General features: G+C 40.0%; 1 pseudogene; it reads left to right on the forward strand.

The window, feature by feature from the left end:
* The first annotated feature begins 978 nt into the window (after window positions 1–978).
* Window positions 979–18294, forward strand: LOC110287889 (actin, cytoplasmic 1 pseudogene; annotated as a pseudogene).
* Window positions 18295–19513: the final 1219 nt, after the last annotated feature.

A 19513-nucleotide genomic window follows, 5' to 3' on the forward strand; every position in this document is an offset into this window, starting at 1 on the left:
ACACAATGGAGTACTACTCAGCTATTAAAAAGAATGAATTTATGAAATTCCTAGCCAAATGGATGGACCTGGAGGGCATCATCTTGAGTGAGGTAACACAATCACAAAGGAACTCACACAATATGTATTCACTGATAAGTGGATATTAGCCCAAAACTTAGGATACCCAAGATATCAGATACAATTTGCTAAACGCATGAAACTCAAGAAGAACGAAGACCAAAATGTGGACACTGTGCCCCTTCTTAGAATTGGGAACAAAACACCCAGGGAAGGAGTTACAGAGACAAAGTTCAGAGCTGTGATGAAAGGATGGACCATCTAGAGACTGCTGTATCCAGGGATCCATCCCATAAGCAGCTTCTAAACGCTGACACCATTGCATACACTAGCAAGATTTTGCTGAAAGGACCCAAAGATAGCTGTCTCTGGTGAGACTATGCAGGGGCCTATCAAACACAGGAGTGGATGCTCACAGTCAGCTATTGGATGTATCACAGGGCTCCCAATGGAGAAGCTAGAGAAAGTACCCAAGGAGCTAAAGGGATCTGCAACCCTATAGTTGGAACAACAAGATGAACTAACCAGTACCCCGGAGCTCTTGTCTCTAGCTGCATATGTATCGAAAATGGCCTAGTCGGCCATCACTGGAAAGAGAGGCCCAATGGACTTGCAAACTTTATACGCCCCAATATAGGGGAATGCCAGGGCCAAAAGAATGGGAATGGGAGGGTAGGGAAGTGGGGGGCGGTATGGGGGACTTTTGGGATAGCATTGGAAATGTAATTGAGGAAAATATGTAATTAAAAAAAAAATAAAAAAAAATATTTTCTCCCAAAAATACAGAAGTAAAATGAACACTAAAACTCAGTGAGCTCACCAAATCGGAAAGGAAACCAAAGGACACTGGAGAGTCATTCTACATTTGTGACATGTAGCAAAAATGACAATAAGAATATCCTAGACAAATCAAGAACAATGGGAGACCAGGTAGGTAAACTCAGGTTAATAGATGAAAACTGATGATGAGAATTATTAACTAGGAAAATTCATTACTGAGGAAGCATATTTATATTTACAAAAAAACAATGAATGAAGATATGCCCTGTCTGCATCAACCCACAGGACCCTTTGTGCCTCTTCAACAATTCTACTCTACCACTGACTTCCCATATCATTCTCCAGGCATAGCCTGGTGAGTACTCCAACCTCATTCAGGGCTTTTCTGCAACCTAAAGTATTTACCCTGGTGCCTCCAACCAATATGCCTGCCGAACCTGGCCTTACTGCCTTTACTCTGGAGGAGCATCAGGCTTGAACCAGAATTCTCCCTACCCACCATTCAAACTATAGGCACCCTCTGATCCTAGCCAATATTTCCCCTAAGACATATCTACTTCTACACTCCCACTTTGGCACATGATAAGCAACTTACGTACTACCACAATGCCCTTTGTCTATTTGAATTCATTCCACTCAGCCATTTTCTCTGGCTAAGCTAACATCTGTTACCCCACCATGGTCCTTCCATCACATACTCTAACGAAACAAAGGAACTCCACATACCCAGATCTCACTGTAGTAGTAAGCAGGCCTGTGGCCTACATGAACTGGGTATTTCTGTAAGGCAGGCCCTGGCCGAAAGAGAGACTAGACGGCGAGAGAAATAATGAAGCCAAGACAATTTTTCTCTGATCAAGGCCTGCGAGTTTACTAAGAGACTGTGCTTAAAAAGGGGAAGGCCCATTCCCTCTCCCCCCCACCACTCCATTTGTCACCATGGTGATTTGTCACCATGCTGTCAGCACTTGGTCACCAGGCTGTTGCTTATTCAGGAATGTCTCAGGAAGACAGGTTCAGCCTCTCAACAGGTAGCAGCATCTCAGAGAAGAGCAGGGCAGTTGTCACTTCAAAAGAAGCCAGCCAAGTCGGAAAGCTGTACTACAGGTGGCCCCACCTCAGTGGCAACAAGGTCTGCACAAGCCTGCTTCAGGCTGAAGGAGGCTACATCTCACCTTAGTAATACCAAGACATATTGAAGATCAACCTGCTTTTTTCTCTCTAAAACCAAAAGTCATATAGAAATGGTTATTAGAGAGAACTATATCCTTGAGCACACAGTAGTTCACAGAAGAGTACTAAATCTTTTCAAAGAATTCGAGGAGTTCAATAAGACAGGACACATAAAAAAAAAAAAAAAGAAAAGAAAACCAATGAGGGCCGGGCGTGGTGGCGCACGCCTTTAATCCCAGCCCTCGGGAGGCAGAGGCAGGCGGATTTCTGAGTTCGAGGCCAGCCTGGTCTACAAAGTGAGTTCCAGGACAGCCAGGGCTATACAGAGAAACCCTGTCTCGAAAAACCAAAAAAAAAAAAAAAAAAAAAGAAAACCAATGACATCAGGGAGAAAAACCTAAAGTTACATGCATTAAAGCCAGAGATTCACAATTTTATATTTTTAAAAAAACCTACCATGATTAAATACAGATTGACATATATTCATTAGTAGTAGATATTTTCAATACCCACATCTCTAAAATGCAGATATTCTGGACAAAAAAGAATAGAGTCGTGTCAAATTTTATTGACATTATACATCAATGAACTTATAGATATCTATAGAATAGTCTATCCAAACACCAAAGAATACACATTCTACACAAGCAGTACATGGAAGTATTTTTTTTTAAATATAACACATCTGGAGTCATAAAACAGATCTTTACAAATGAAATAAGATTGGAATCAATATTTGTATTCTATCTGACCACAATGCAATAAAAATTAAAATCAATAGCAAACAAACAAACAAATAAAAGGAAAGGAAAAGAAAACTCAGTAAATACACAAATACATGGAATTAGGCAACTCACTATTAAATGATGAATGAATCAAAGAAGAAATCAAGAATGAAACAAAAATATAAATAAAAACATCCCTGTAACTAAGTGTATATGAAAACATAACATGATAAAAATACCGGAATTCATTGGAAGCAGTCTTATGAGGAAGTGTTTACATTTTCAAAAAAATTAGGAAAAAGGCATTCCTGTCAGGGAACCAGGTAGTCTGACTGCAGGTCTTCACATCTTTCTCTGTTCCTACAGATCAAATCCTCCAGGTTTATCTCCCACTCTGCAACATAACTCCCATGGCAGTCTTCCCTGCCTCCTGCTGCCATCTCCTGTGGATCCTTCATATCTTTCCCTGTTACCCACTCTAACCCCACCATTTGCTTTATCCCAGCCCTCAACTGCAACAGCCACTATAGGATCCCTGCTGGGTTGACCTTCCTGCACATTCTGCCTTCATGTAGTGACAATTTTGGAATTTTGGTTCCTTTTTTTTTTTAAAACACAAAGATATTGTAAGAATATGTTTTCATTTTAATCCCAGGTGTGGGATACAGGGTTGCATCAGATTGTCCAGAGCAGCTGACTATGATTTGCTCCATGCTCTAGCACATGCATGATTTTCCAGCTGCAGATGGTTTCTGTGCTTGTGTGACATTTGGAATTCTGGGGATTTTTCAGAGGGTATATAAATGCATGGCCCCAAGAAATGGTGTAGTTGTTAGTTGCTATTGGTTATTGTTAGTTGTTGTTTGCTAAGGAGTCATGTACAAAGAACATCAGGAAGAAATTAGGTATCCTGAAGGAGAAGGTCAAACTTGCCCCAAGGAACATGACACACAGAATCAGCAAGAAGTAGTCCAATGATAATGTCAATCCATTTTCTTTCTATTTTTTTTTTCTTTTTTACCTGGCATTTGGGGGTTTAAAGGGTGAAGACAGATGGAAGAATGTAGACCTCACAAAATTGCCAACACCAGATCTGTAGTTTAGTACTTCAAAGAAGAGTAAACTACAGATCTGGGTGGAACACTCTGCTCTGTTCCCCTCCATGAACTCCCTCAGAAGTCTTGACTAACCTGTCCCACAAGTGTCATCTGCCTATACCCAGGAATAAATATTGCCTGAAACCTCTAATGGCCACATTGTTCAGGTTCACAAAAATTCTGTTTCAGGTAACATCTTGCCATGACCTTCTCCTAAACTCCAGAGAAGAAACAGAAACTAAGGAACAAAACACCTACACAATGAAGCCAGGTATGAGCACCTAGACCTATAACCATCCCAAAGCCAGACTCCTAGACATCAGAGTAGAAGCAAGGCCAGGAAAATGTGTCTCTATCAGAGGCCCACAGAAGGCACTGACTATTCCAACATAGGTGAAACACAAGAAAAAGACCTTAAAACAGTCTTCACATGAATATAATATGAATGCTTAAAGAAAAATCGCAAATCCCTTAATGAAATCAAAGAAAACATAAACAGCTTCTGGGACAGGCAGGAGTCACAGAGCCTCTGAGGCAGCACCCTTTTCGGGCTCAAGACATCCGGCCACCCTCCAGGCCAGAGGACAGGTGTCTGCTCGACCCGAGAGCCCTTGGCCTCAGGATCTGCGGAAGCCATATTGGTTCTGGGACTCCCCTGAACTTAGGAAGTTAGTCTGCACAGGTGAGAGTGTGCACCACAGAACCTGACAGCTTATGGGACAGGCAGGAGTCACAGAGCCTTTGAGGCAGCACCCTTTTCAGGCCATAGACATCCGGCCACCCACCAAGCCAGAGGACAGGTGTCCACCCGGACCGGGAGCCCTTTGCCTCAGAATCTATGGGAGCCATCTTGGTTCTGGGACTCCACTGAACTTAGTCTGCACAGGTGAGAATGTGCACCACAGAAGCTGACAGCTTCTAGAACAGGCGAGAGCAACAGAGCTACTGAGGCAGCACCCTTTTCGGGCCCCAGACATCCGGCCACCTTCCTGGCCAGAGGACAGGTGTCCACCCAGCCCGGGAGGCTTTGTCTCTAGATTGGCGGTAGCCATCTTGGTTCCGGGACTCCACCGAACATAGTCTGCACAGGTGAGAGTGTGCACCACACAAGCTGACAGCTTCTGTGACCCTCAAAAGCAACACAGGTTCTGGAAAAGATCCTGTTTAGGGCCTTCATCTTCGGTCAGGAGGAGGTCCAAACACCAGATATCTGTGCACCTTCCCTGTAATAGGAGAGCTTGCCTGCTCTCAGTGTGCTCTGACCACTGAAACTCAGAGGAGAGAGCCTGTCTCCCAGGTCTGCTGATAGAGGCTAACAGAATCACCAGAAGAACAATCTCTAAACAGAGAAAACTATAACAACAAACTCCAGAGATTACCAGATGGCGAAAGGTAAACGTAATAATCTTACTAACAGAAACCAAGACCACGCACCATCATCAAAACCCAACACTCCCAGTTTGCCCAGTCCAGGGCACTCCAACACACCGGAAAAGCTAGACCCGGATCTAAAAGCATATCTCATGATGATGGTAGAGGACATCAAGAAGGACTTTAATAACACACTTAAAGAAATACAGGAGAACACTGCTAAACAGGTAGAAGACATTAAAGAGGAAGCACAAAAATCCCTTAAAGAATTGCAGGAAAACCAGACCAAACAGGTGATGGAATTGAATAAAACCATCCAATACCTAAAAAGGGAAGTAGACACAATAAAGAAAACCCAAAGTGAGGCAACGCTGGAGATAGAAACCCTAGGAAAGAAATCTGGAACCATAGATTGCATCAGCAACCAAATACAACAGATGGAAGAGAGAATCTCCGGTGCAGAAGACTCCATAGAGAACATTGGCACAACAATCAAAGAAAATACAAAATACAAAGTGATCCTAACTCAAAACATCCAGGAAATCCAGGACACAATAAGAAGACCAAATCTACGGATAATAGGAGTAGATGAGAATGAAGATTTTCAACTCAAAGGACCGGCAAATATCTTCAACAAAATTATAGAAGAAAACTTCCCAAACCTAAAGAATGACATGAACATACAAGAAGCCTACAGAATTCCAAATAGACTGGACCAGAAAAGAAATTCCTCCCTACACATAATAACCAGAACAACAAATGCACTAAATAAATATAGAATACTAAACGCAGTAAGGGAAAAAGATCAAGTAACATATAAAGGCAAGCCTATCAGAATTACACCAGATTTTTCACAAGAGACAATGAAAGCCAGAAGGGCCTGGACAGATGTTATACAGAAACTAAGAGAACACAAATTCCAGCCCAAGCTACTATACCCAGCCAAACTCTCAATTACCATAGATGGAGAAACCAAAGTATCCACGACAAAACCAAATTCACAAATTATCTTTCCATGATTCCAGCCCTTCAAAGGATAATAACATAAAAAAAAAAAACACAAAACCAATACAAGGACGGAAACCACGTCCTAGAAAAAGGAAGAAGGTAATCCCTCCACAAAGCTAAAAGAAGACAGCCACAAGAACAGAGTGCCAACTCTAACAACAAAAATAAAAGGAAGCAACAATTACTTTTCCTTAATATCTCTTAATATCAATGGTCTCAACTCCCCAATAAAAAGACATAGACTAACAGACTGGCTACACAAACAGGACCCAACATTTTGCTGCTTACAGGAAACCCATCTCAGGGAAAAAGATAGACACTACCTGAGAATGAAAGGCTGGAAAACAACTTTCCAAGCAAATGGTCTGAAGAAACAAGCTGGAGTAGCCATCCTAATATCTAATAAAATCGACTTCCCACCCAAAGTCATCAGAAAAGACATGGAAGGGCACTTCATACTCATCAAAGGTAAAATCCTCCAAGAGGAACTATCAATTCTAAATATCTATGCTCCAAATACAAGGGCAGCCACATTCATTAAAGATACCTTAGTAAATCTCAAAGCACACATTGCACCTCACACAATAATAGTGGGAGACTTCAACACACCACTTTCACCAATGGACAAATCATGGAAGCAGAAACTAAACAGGGACACAGTGAAACTAACAGAGGTTATGAAACAAATGGATCTGACAGATATCTACAGAACATTTTATGCTAAAACAAAAGGATATACCTTCTTCTCAGCACCTCATGGTACCTTCTCCAAAATTGACCACATAATTGGTCACAAAACAAGCCTCTAGATATACAAAAATATTGAAATTGTCCCATGCATCCTATCAGATCACCATGGACAAAGGCTGATCTTCAATAACAAAATAAATAATAGAAAGACAACACACACGTGGAAACTAAACAACACTCTTCTCAATGATACCTTGGTCAAGGAAGGAATAAAGAAAGAAATTAAGGACGTTTTGGAGTTTAATGAAAATGAAGCCACAACATACCCCAAGAAACACAATGAAAGCATTTCTAAGAAAAAAACTCATAGCTCTGAGTGCCTCCAAAAAGACACCAGAGAGAGTACTCATTAGCAGCTTGACAACACACCTAAAATCTCTAGAACAAAAGGTAGCAAATTCACCCAAGAGGAGTAGATCGCAGGAAATATTCAAACTCAGGGGTCAATCAACCAAGTGCAAACAAGAAGAACTATTCAAAGAATCAAGCAATCGAGGAGCTGGATCTTTGAGAAAATCAACAAGATAGATAAAACCTTAGCCAGACTCACTAGAGTCCTTTGTTAAGTATTCTAATTAACAAAATTAGAAATGAAAAGGGAGACATAACAACAGATCCTGAATAAATCCAAAACACCATCAGATCCTTCTACCAAAGGTTATACTCAACAAAACTGGAGAACCTGGATGAAATGGACAAGTTTCTAGACAGATTCCAGGTACCAAAGTTAAATCAAGATCAGGTTAATGATCTAAACAGTCCCATATCCCCTAAAGAAATAGAAGCAGTTATTAATATTCTCCAACCAAAAAAATCCCAGGACCAGATGGGTTTAGTGCAGAGTTCTATCAGACCTTCAAATAAGATCTAATCCCAGTTCTTCACAAACTATTCCACAAAATAGAAACAGAAGGTACTCTACCCAACTCATTCTATGAAGCCACAATTTCTCTGATACCTAAACCACAAAAAGAACCAACAAAGATAGAGAACTTCAGACCAATTTCTTTTATGAATATCGATGCAAAAAATCCTCAATAAAGTTCTCCTAACCGAATCCAAGAACACATCAATACAATCATCCATCCTGACCGAGTAGGTTTCATCCCAGGGATGCATTGATGGTTCAATATACGGAAATCCATCAACGTAATCCACTATATAAACAAACTCAAAGACAAAAACCACATGATCATCCCTTTAGATGCTGAGAGAAAGCCTTCGACAAAACCCAACACCCATTCATGATAAAAGTCTTGGAAAGATCAGGAATTCAAGGCCTATACCTAAACATGATAAAAGCAATCTACAGGAAACCAGTAACCAACATCAAAGTAAATGGTGAGAAGCTGGAAGAAATCCCACTTAAATCAGGGACTAGACAAGGCTGTCCACTCTATCCCTACCTACTCAACATTGTACTTGAAGTCCTAGACAGAGCAATTAGACAAGAAAAGGAGATCAAGGGGATACAAATTGGAAAAGAAGAATTCAAAATATCATTCTTTGCAGATGATATGATAGTATATATAAGTGACCATAAAAATTCCACCAGTGAACTCCTAAGCCTGATAAACAGCTTCAATGGAGTAGTTGGATATGAAATTACCTCAAGCAAGTCAATGGCCTTTCTGTACACAAAGGTAAACAGGCTGAGAAAGAAATTAGAGAAACAACAGGCTTTTCAATAGTCACAAACAATATAAAATACATTGGTGTGACTCTAACTAAGGTAGTGAAAGATCTGTATGACAAGAACTTCAAGTCTCTAAAGAAAGAAATTAAAGAAGATCTCAGGAGATGGAAAGATCTCCCATGCTCATGGATTGGCAGGATCAACATTGCAAAAATGGCTATCTTGCCAAAAGCAATCTACAGATTCAATGCAATCCCCATCAAAATTCCACCTCAATTCTTCAACAAATTAGAAAGGGTAATCAGCAGATTCATCTGGAATAACAAAAAACCTAGGATAGCAAAAACTCTTCTCAAGGATAAAAGAACCTCTGGTGGAATAACCATGCATGACCTAAAGCTGTACTACAGAGCAATTGTGATATAAGCTGCATGGTATTGGTATAACGACAGACAAGTAGTCCAATGGAACAGAATTGAAGACCCTGAGATGAACCCACACACCTATAGTCACTTGATCTTTGACAAGGGAGCAAAAACCATCCAGTGAAAAAAAGACAGCATTTTCAACAAATGGTGTTGCACAACTGGTGGTTATCATGTAGAAGAATGCGAATTGATCCATTCCTATCTCCTTGTACTAAGATCAAATCTAACTGGATTAAGGAACTCCACATAAAACCAGAGACACTGAAACTTATAGAAGAGAAAGTAGGGAAAAGCCTCGAAGATATGGGTACAGGGGAAGAATTCCTGATTAGAACAGCAAAGGCTTGTGCTCTAAGATCGAGAATCGATAAATGGGACCTCTTAAAGTTGCAAAGTTTCTGCAAGGCAAAAGACACCATCAATAAGATAAAAAGACCACCAACAGATTGGGAAAGGATCTTTACCTATCCTAAAGATGATAGGGGACTAATATCCAATATATATAAAGAACTCAAGAAGGTGGACTCCAGAAAGTCAAATAACCCCATTAAAAAATGGGGCTCAGAACTGAACTAAGAATTCTCACATGAGGAATACCGAATGGCAGAGAAGCACCTGAAAAAATGTTCAACATCCTTAATCATCAGGGAAATGCAAATCAAAACAACCCTGAGATTCCACCTCACACCAGTCAGAATGGCTAAGGTCAAAAATTCAGGTGACAGCAGATGCTGGCGAGGATGTGGAGAAAGAGGAACACTCCTCCATTGTTGGTGGGATTGCAAGCTTGTACAACCAATCTGGAAATAAGTCTGACGGTTCCTCAGAAAATTGCACATAGTAGTACCGGAGGATCCAGCAATACCTCTCCTGGGCATATATCCAGAAGATGTCCCAACCAGTAAGAAGGACACATGCTCCACTATGTTCATAGCAGCCCTATTTATAATATCCAGAAGCTGGAAAGAACCCAGATGTCCCTCAACAGAGGAATGGATACAGAAATTATGGTACATTTACACAATGGAGTACTACTCAGCTATTAAAAAGAATGAATTTATGAAATTCCTAACCAAATGGATGGACCTGGAGGGTATCATCTTGAGTGAGGTAACAGAATCACAAAGGTACTCACACAATATGTATTCACTGATAAGTGGATATTAGTCCAAAACTTAGGATACCCAAGATATAAGATACAATTTGCTAAACGCATGAAACTCAAGAAGAATGAAGACCAAAATGTGGACACTGTGCCCCTTCTTAGAATTGGGAACAAAACATCCATGGAAGGAGTTACAGAGACAAAGTTTGGAGCTGTGATGAAAGTATGGACCACCTAGAGACTGCTGTATCCAGGGATCCATCCCATAATCAGCTTCTAAACGCAGACACCATTGCATACACTAGCAAGATTTTGCTGAAAGGACCCAAATATTGCTGTCTCTTGTGAGACGATGCCGGGGCCTAGCAAACACAGGAGTGGATGCTCACAGTCAGCTATTGGATGTATCACAGTGCTCCCAATGGAGAAGCTAGAGAAAGTACCCAAGGAGCTAAAGGGATCTGCAACCCTATAGTTGGAACAACATGATGAACTAACCAGTACCCCGGAGCTCTTGTCTCTAGCTGCATATGTATCGAAAGATGGCCTAGTCGGCCATCAATGGAAAGAGAGGCCCATTGGACTTGCAAACTTTATATGACCCAATATAGGGGAATGCCAGGGCCAAAAGAATGGGAATGGGTGGGTAGGGAAGTGGGAGGTGCTATGGGGGACTTTTGGGATAGCATTGGAAATGTAATTGAGGAAAATATGTAATAACAAATATTAAAAATTTTTAAAAAAAGAATTCTCACCTGAGGAATACCAAATGGCAGAGAGGCACCTGAAAAAATGTTCAACATCCTCAATCATCAGGGAACTGCAACTCAAAACAACCCTGAGATTCCACCTCACACCAGTCAGAATGGCCAAGATAAAAAATTCACGTGATAGCAGATGCTGTCGAGGATGTGGAGAAAGAGGAACACCCCTTCATTTTTGGTGGGATTACAAGCTTGTACAACCACTCTGGAAATCAGTCTGGCTATTCCTCAGAAAATTGGACATAATACTACCAGAAGATCGAGCACTACCTCTCCTGGGCATATATCCAGAAGTTGTTCCCACTGGTAAGAAGGACACATGCTCCACTATGTTCATATCAGCCTTATTTATACTAGCCCGAACCCAGATGCCCCACAACAGAGGAATGGATTCAGAAAATGTGGTACATTTACACAATGGAGTACTACTCAGCTATTATAGGGAATGAATTTATGAAATTCCTAGGCAAATGGATAGACCTGGAGGGCATCATCCTTAGTGAGGTAACACAATCACAAAGGAACTCACACAATATGCACTCACTGACAAGTGGATATTAGCCCAAAAACTTAGGATACCCAAGATATAAGATACAATTTGTTAAACGCATGAAACTCAAGAAGAAACAAGACCAAAGTGTGGACACTGTGCCCCTTCTTAGAATTGGGAACAAAACACCCATGGAAAGAGTTACAGAGACAAAGTTTAGAGCTGTGACGAAAGGATGGACCATCTAAAGACTGCCATATCCAGGGATCCATCCCATAATCAGCTTCCAAACGCTGACACCATTGCATACACTATCAATATTTTGCTGAAAGGACACAGATATAGCTGTCTCTTGGGTGACAATGCCAGGGCCTAGCAAACACGGGAGTGGATGCTCACAGTCAGCTATTGGATGGATCACAGGGCTCCCAATGGAGGAGCTAGAGAAAGTACCCAAGGAGGTAAAGGGATCTGCAACCCTATAGGTGGAACAACATCATGAACTACCCAGTACCCCAGAGCTCTTGAGTCTAGCTGCATATGTATTAAAAGATTTCCCAGTTGCCATCACTGGAAAGAGAGGCTTATTGGACTTGCAAACTTTATATGCCCCTGTACAGTCAAACGCCAGGGCCAAAAAGTGGGAGTGAGTGGGTAGGGGAGTGGGGAGTGGAGTGTCTTGGGGACTTTTTGGATAGCATTGGAAATGTAAATGAAGAAAATACCTAATAAAAATGAGATGATTATTAATGTCCAAGGAGCATATAGACCACCAAATTGATTAGACTAAAAAAAAAGTCCCTTAAGCATATTATAATCAAGGCACTAAATGCACAGACCCCCCAAAAAAACAAACAAACAAACAAACAAAAACACACAAAAAGAACATTAAAAGCTCCAAGGGAAAAAGACAAAGTTACATATAGACTTCAGAAAGGAGATGCTAAAAGCCAAAAGGGCCTGGATAGATATGCTGCAGATGTTGAGCCCATGGGATCCAGACCAAGCTATTATACAAAACAAAAGTTTTGATTTCTATAGAAGTAGAAAATTAAAATTTTCATGATAAAATCAAATTTAAAAATATTATCTACAAATCCAGTCCCATAGAAGGTGCTAGAAGGAAAACTCCAATTCAAAGAGGTTTATGACAACCATGAAACCACAGGGAATAAATGATCTCAGACTAGCAAAATCAAAAGAAGGGAACAATACATTCAGCAACACTACCACCACTACCACACCAACAAAATAATAGGAATCAACCATTATTGTTTATTGATATCTCTCAGTATTTATGATCTCAATTCTCCAAGGAAAAAAGTCACAGAATAACAGACTGGATGGGGAAACAGGATTCAAGTTCAGTTGCATACAAGAAAAACATGTCAACATTAAGGATATATAATAACCACAAGACGACAAAAAGGATAAAATAAAAGATCAATGAATTTCTCACAGATTCCAAGAACACGTTAAAAAGATCATCCATCAAGATCAAGTAGGCTTCATCCCAGCAATGCAGGGATGGTTAAATATACACAAACACATCAATGTAATCCACTATATAACCAAACTCAGACAAACAGCACATGATCATCTCATTAGATGCTGAGAAAGCATTTGACAAAATCCAACACCCAATTCATGATAATAGTATTGGAATGATATAGAATTCAAGGTCCACACCTAAACATAATAAAAGCAATATACAGCAAACCAGTACCCAACATCAAAGTAAATGGAGAGAAACTTGAAGCAATCTCACTAAAATCAGGGACTAGACAAGGCTGCACACTTTCTTCCTACCTAGTCAATATACTACTTGAAATCCTAGCCAGAGCAGTTCGACAACAAAAGGTGATCAAGGGAATACAAATTGGAAAGGAAGAAGTCAAAATATCAACATTTGCAGATGATATGATAGTATATATAAGTGACCATAAAAAATTCCACCAGAGAACTAAACCTGATAAACAGTTTCAATGTAGTAGCTGGATGTAAAATTAACTCAAAGGAATCATTGGCCTTTCTCTACACAAAGAATAAATAGGCTGATAAAGAAATTAGGGAAACAACACACTTTATAATGTCACAAATAATATAAGATAATTTTGTTTGACTCTAACTAAGAAAGTGAAAGATCTGTATGACAAGAACTTCAAGTCTCTGAAGAAAGAAATTAAAGAAGATCTCAGGAGATGGAAAGATCTCCCATGCTCATGGATTGGCAGGATCAACATTGTAAAAATGGCTATCTTGCCAAAAGCAATCTACAGATTCAATGCAATCCCCATCAAAATTCCAACTCAATTCTTCACAGAGTTAGAAAGGGCGATTTTCAAATTCATCTGGAATAACAAAAAAACTAGGATAGCAAAAACTCAACAATAAAAGAACCTGTGGAGTAATCACCATGCCTGACCTCAAGCTGTACTACAGAGCAATTGTTGTAAAAAACTGCATGGTACTGTACTGTGACAGACAAGTAGATCAATGGGATAGAATTGAAGACCCAGAAATGAACCCACACACATATGGTCACTTGATCTTTAACAAAGTAGCTAAAATCATCCAATGGGAAAAGACAGCATTTTCAAAAAATGGTGCTGGCTTAACTGGCAGTTATAATGTAGAAGAATGCAAATTGATCCATTCTTATCTCCTTGTACAAAGCTCAAGACTAATAGGATCAAGGAAATCCACATAAAACAAGAGACACTAAAACTTATAGAGGAGAAAGTGGGGAAAAGTCTCGTAGATATGGGCACAGGAGAAAAATTCCTTAACCAAACAGCAATGGCTTGTGCTCTAAGATCGAGAATCACCAAATGGGACCTCATAAAACTGCAAAGCTTCTATAAGGAAAAAGACACTGTCAATAAGACAAAAAGGCCACCAACAGATTGGGAAAGGGTCTTTACCAATCCTAAATCTCATAGGGTCTAATATCCAATATATACAAAGAACTCAAGAAGCTGGACTCCAGAAAAATCAAATAACCCCATTTAAAAAATGGGGAATATACCTAAACAAAGAATTCTCAACTGAGGAATACCAAATCGCTGAGAATCACCTGAAAAAATGTACAATATCCTTAATTATCAGGGAAATGGAAATCAAAACAACCCTGAGATTCAACCACACACGAATAAGAAAGGCTAAGATAAAAAATTCAGGTGACAGCAGATGCTGGTGAGGATATGGAAAGAGATGAACACTCCACCATTGCTGATGGGATTGAAAGCTTGTACAAACACTCTGGAAATCAGTGTGGCTGTTCCTCTGAAATCTGAACATATTACTACTGGAAGATCCAGCAATACCTCTCCTGGGCATATACCCAGAAGATATTCCAAGTGGTAATAAGAGCACATGCTCCACTATATTCATAGCAGCCTTATTTATAATAGCCAGAAGCTGGAAAGAGGTACCCAGATGTCCCTCAACAGAGGAATGAATACAGAAAATATGGTAAATTTACAAAATGGTGTACTACTCAGCTATTAAAAAAATGAATTTATGAAATTCTTAGGCAAATGGATGGATCTGGAGGATAACATCCTGAGTGAGAGAACCCACTCACAAAAGAACTCACATTATATGCACTCACTGATAAGTTGATATTAGCCAAGAAACTTAGAACACCCAGATACAATTTGCAAAACACATAAAACTCAAGAAGAAGGAAGACCAAAGTATGGATACTTCATCACTCCTAAGAATGGGGAACAAAATACCCATGGAAGTTGTTACAGAGATAAAGTTTGGAGCTGAGATGGAAGGAAGGACCATCAGATTCTGCCCCACCTGGGGATCTATACCATAACCAGCTACCAAACACAGACACTATTTTTGCATATGCCAGCAAGATTTTGCTGACATGATCCTGATGTAGCTGTCTCTTGTGAGGTTATGTCAGTACCTGGCAAATATAGAAGTGGATGCTTAGAGTTATCTATTGGATGGAACACAGGACCCTTAGTGGAGGAGCTAGAGAAATTACCCAAGGATCCGAAGGGGTCTGTAACCCTATTGGAGAAACAACAATATGACCTAACCAGTATCACCTGAGCTCGTGTCTTTAGCTGCATATGCAGCATAAGATGGCCTAGTAGGCCATCATTGGGAGGAGAGGCCCTTGTTCTTGCAAAGATTATATGCCACAGTACAGGGGAATGCTAGGGCTAGGAAGTGGGAGTGGGTCGGTTGGAGAGCAAGGTAGGGGGGAGGGTATAGGAGACTTTCGGGATAGCATTTGAAATATAAATAAAAATAACAAATAAAAAATTGTTAAAAAAAACCAGAAGATTAGAAGGCTAGACATAATCAAATTCAGGTTTGAAATCAATTATGTTTAAGGAAAGAGCACAATAGAAAGAATCAATGAAACAAAGAGTTGATTTAGAAAATCAGTAATATAAACACATCTGTATCCAAAATAACTAACAGGCAGAGAGTATATCCAAATGAAATAAATTGAACAGACACTAAAAAAAATCCAAATAACCATAAGAATGTATGTAAAAATCTTTGATTCACTCCAGCAAACTGGAAATATCGAAAATAAATAGACAATTATTCTAGATACATACCACATGGGTTGGTAACATTTTCAAGACAATGAGAATGAAATATAAGAAGATAGCAGAATATGATAAGTTCTCCCATATTTGTGGATCAGTAAAATAGCATACTAAAAATTACCATCCCGCCAAAGCAATCTACAGATTCAGTGTAATTCCCATCAAAATTCCAACACAAAATTTTCACAATTGTTGGAAGGACAAATCTCATCTTCATATGGAAACACCAAAATTCCAATAGAGCTAAAACAATCCCAAACAACAAAAGAACTGCTGGAGGTATCACTATACCTGATTTCAAGCTGTAATGAAGAGGAAGTATTTCTTGCATGCTGAAGACATATGGATTCTGGTTTTGTATCTAGAATAATAAAAGCAAAATTATATTGACACAAAACCAGACAGATCTATTGAACATGGAACCAAACTGTAGACATAGAGAAATCGTTACAATTATGGGCACCTTCTTTTTGATAAAGAAGTCATAAATACACACTGCAAAAAGGACAACTTTGGCAAATGGTGCTGGTCAAAGGAATGCAAATAGATCCACTTAGCATCCTGCACAAAAAAACCAAAAAAACAACAATAAAAAACCCCACAAGAAAATCAAAGACCTAAACAAAAAACCAGAGACACTGCTGTGATAGAAGAGAACGTGGTGAATAGACTTGAACTCATTGGCACAGAAGACTTTCTAAACAGAGCACCTTTAAGTCAGGAAGTGAGATTTAAAACAAAAACAAAAACAACTAATAAATGGTACCTCATGAAACAAAAGGGTTTGTGTATGGCAAAGAATACTATCACTCCATCAGGAAGGCAGCCTACAGAATTGGAAAATATTTTCACCAACTCCACATCTGATAGAGAACTAATATGCAAACTATATAAAGAACTGAAGATGTCAAGCAAAACAAATCATCCATCTTAAAAATTGGATGTAGATCTAAGTAGAATTCTCTTATGAGGAAACTCAAATGGTTGAGAAACACTTAAATGTTCAACATCCTTAGCCATCTGGGAAATGCAAATGATAACTACTTTGAGATTTTATTTTACACCTGTCAGAATGGCTAAGATCAACAACGCAAGAGACAGCCCATGCTGGGGATACAGTAAGGGGCACATTCATCGATGGTGGCACTGAAAATTTATATAGGTACTATGAAAGTCTGTGTAATCATTTCGCTGGAAAATGGGAAAAGATCTACCCAAATTCGGGGGTTTACTACTCTTGGGCACATAGCCAAAGGATACTTCACCCTACCCAAGAGATATTTGCTCAACTGTCCTCACTGCTGCTCTGTTCACAAGAGCCAGAAACCAGAAACAACCTAGATTCCCCTAACGAGAACATGGATTAAGACTGTCTGTTTCCTCCCACTAGCACAGGTTTCTAGCAGCTCCTCTATTGAAGGTCCACACTCACCACCAGTTCTCCCTGGATGATGATTTAACTGCCTTCCTTGTTAATAATGGTTCTGGCCTGGGCAAAGCCCGGTTTGCTTCTTATGATGCTCCAGGGCCATCTACCCTTCCATTCTGGGGTTGCCCTAGGCACCAGGGCATCACAGTGGGTAAGAGAGAGAAGGACACCTTTGTGGGTGCTGAGGCCCAGAGCAAGAGGGGCATCCTGATCCTGAAGTACCCCATGGATCATGATATTGTCACCAACTGGTTCAATATGGAGAAGATCTGGAACCAAACATTCTACAACAAACTGCATGTGGTCTTCGAAGGGAACACTCTGCTGCTCACCATGCCCCCTAGAGCCCTAAGGACAACTGTGAAAAGATGACACACATCATGTTTGAGACTTATAAAACCACAACCATGTAAGTAGCCACCCAGGCTCTGCTGTTCCTCTATGCCTCTGGTCATACCACTGGGATTTTGATGGAGTCCAGAGATGGGGTCACATTCAATGTGCACATCTATGAGACCTCTGCTCTCCTTGTGCCATCCCGTGTCTGGACCCAGCTGGCCTGTACCTGACAGCCTACCACAAGAAGTTCATGATCACGTGTGGCTAGAGTTCACCAACACAGCTGTGAAGGAAATCATGCCTAATATCAGAGAGAAGCTGTGTTATGTTGCCTTAGACTTCCAGCAAGAGATAGCCACTACTGCATTCTCTTCCTCCGCGGACAAGAGCTATGAGCATCCAGGTCATCACTATTGTCAATGAGCAGTTCTGCTGCCTTTAGGCTTTTTTTTTTTAGCCTTCCTTCTTGGGTATGGAATCCTGTGGCAACCATGAAACTACATTCAATTCCATCATGAAGTGTGGCATTGACATTCTGTACATGTATAAATGATATTCTGATTACTATAATCTCCCTAACCTTTCTAGACTCCTGCCCACTTCTACAAACCTTTCCATCCTCCTAGTTCTGTTACAGACATTGGTTTTGTTTGTGTTTGAGAATTCTAGAGATTAACTAGGATTATCAGTATGAACATGAGTTCAAAAATTTTTTTTGGAGGCCAGATGCAAGAGACTGGATCTGGCTCAGTGGATATATGGAAGATAATGACTCTCTCTCCCTCAGAACCCACCAATATTTCAGCAAAGGAGGGAAAAGTTGAATGGGTCCCTCCCTGGCCCATGATTACTGTGGGGAGGTTTTAGTCATGGGTAGACTTTGCATATACTCACAGGTGTTGGGAAGTCATGACTGCCCTGGTGGTCCTGTAGTGAAGAAAACAGATTTTATAACCCTCCTCTTTATGGTCCAGCTTTTATATACTCTCTGATCCTTTTTTTTCCCTCTGAGGATCCATGAGGGTTCATTCCTAAACAAGATATTAATACCATTCAACCACCTCTTATTATTGTGCTTTGAGCAGTTATGCATATTATTTCTCACTGTAGTTTATTGCAAAAAGAGCTTCTCATAATGAATCTTAAAGTAGAATTTCCCCATGGATATAAACATAGATACTTAGAAGGGAGCTTGACACCTTGAGACTTTGCATAAACAATAGTAATAAATTCTCCCCTAGTGCCAAAGGCATTTTCTATCCTCCTGTGAAACTGGCCTCAAATCCAATCACAGATACACTGGCTATCCCTATAACAGTGATGCCACTATTGTGTAGGTGGATACATCTTTCTTGGCAGATTGGTATTGTACATCATAAGGGTCATGTCTGGGTAAGTCTGTTGATGCCATTACTCTGCCAGCATACTGCATACCACAGTCCAGAACTATGAAACTAACTAGGTGGAAGGAAGTTTTCAGCACCATTCCAGCTCGATTTCTCTATATTTTGCAACCAACATGTGGGTTGTCTTTTGTAGCAGGATCTTGTCATATATTCATGGTGGGCAAATAGAAAGAGTGTGAAGAACCTGTTTTATTTTCAAGATTTCTGGGGACTACCTGAACAAAATTTCATATGGCAGTATCTTATACCTGGCGTCGGGATTTTAATTTTTGGCTTGGATTTCAGCATTATGTAGACATACAGGCCATCTACCTGCTAAATGTGTTTTTTTTTTTGAGACTTTAAACAGTAAGTTTCCATGTGAAT

Source organism: Mus caroli, unplaced genomic scaffold (assembly GCF_978045245.1).
Source record: "Mus caroli unplaced genomic scaffold, Mus_caroli_1 scaffold_5, whole genome shotgun sequence".
NCBI classification, from domain to species: Eukaryota; Metazoa; Chordata; class Mammalia; order Rodentia; family Muridae; genus Mus; species Mus caroli.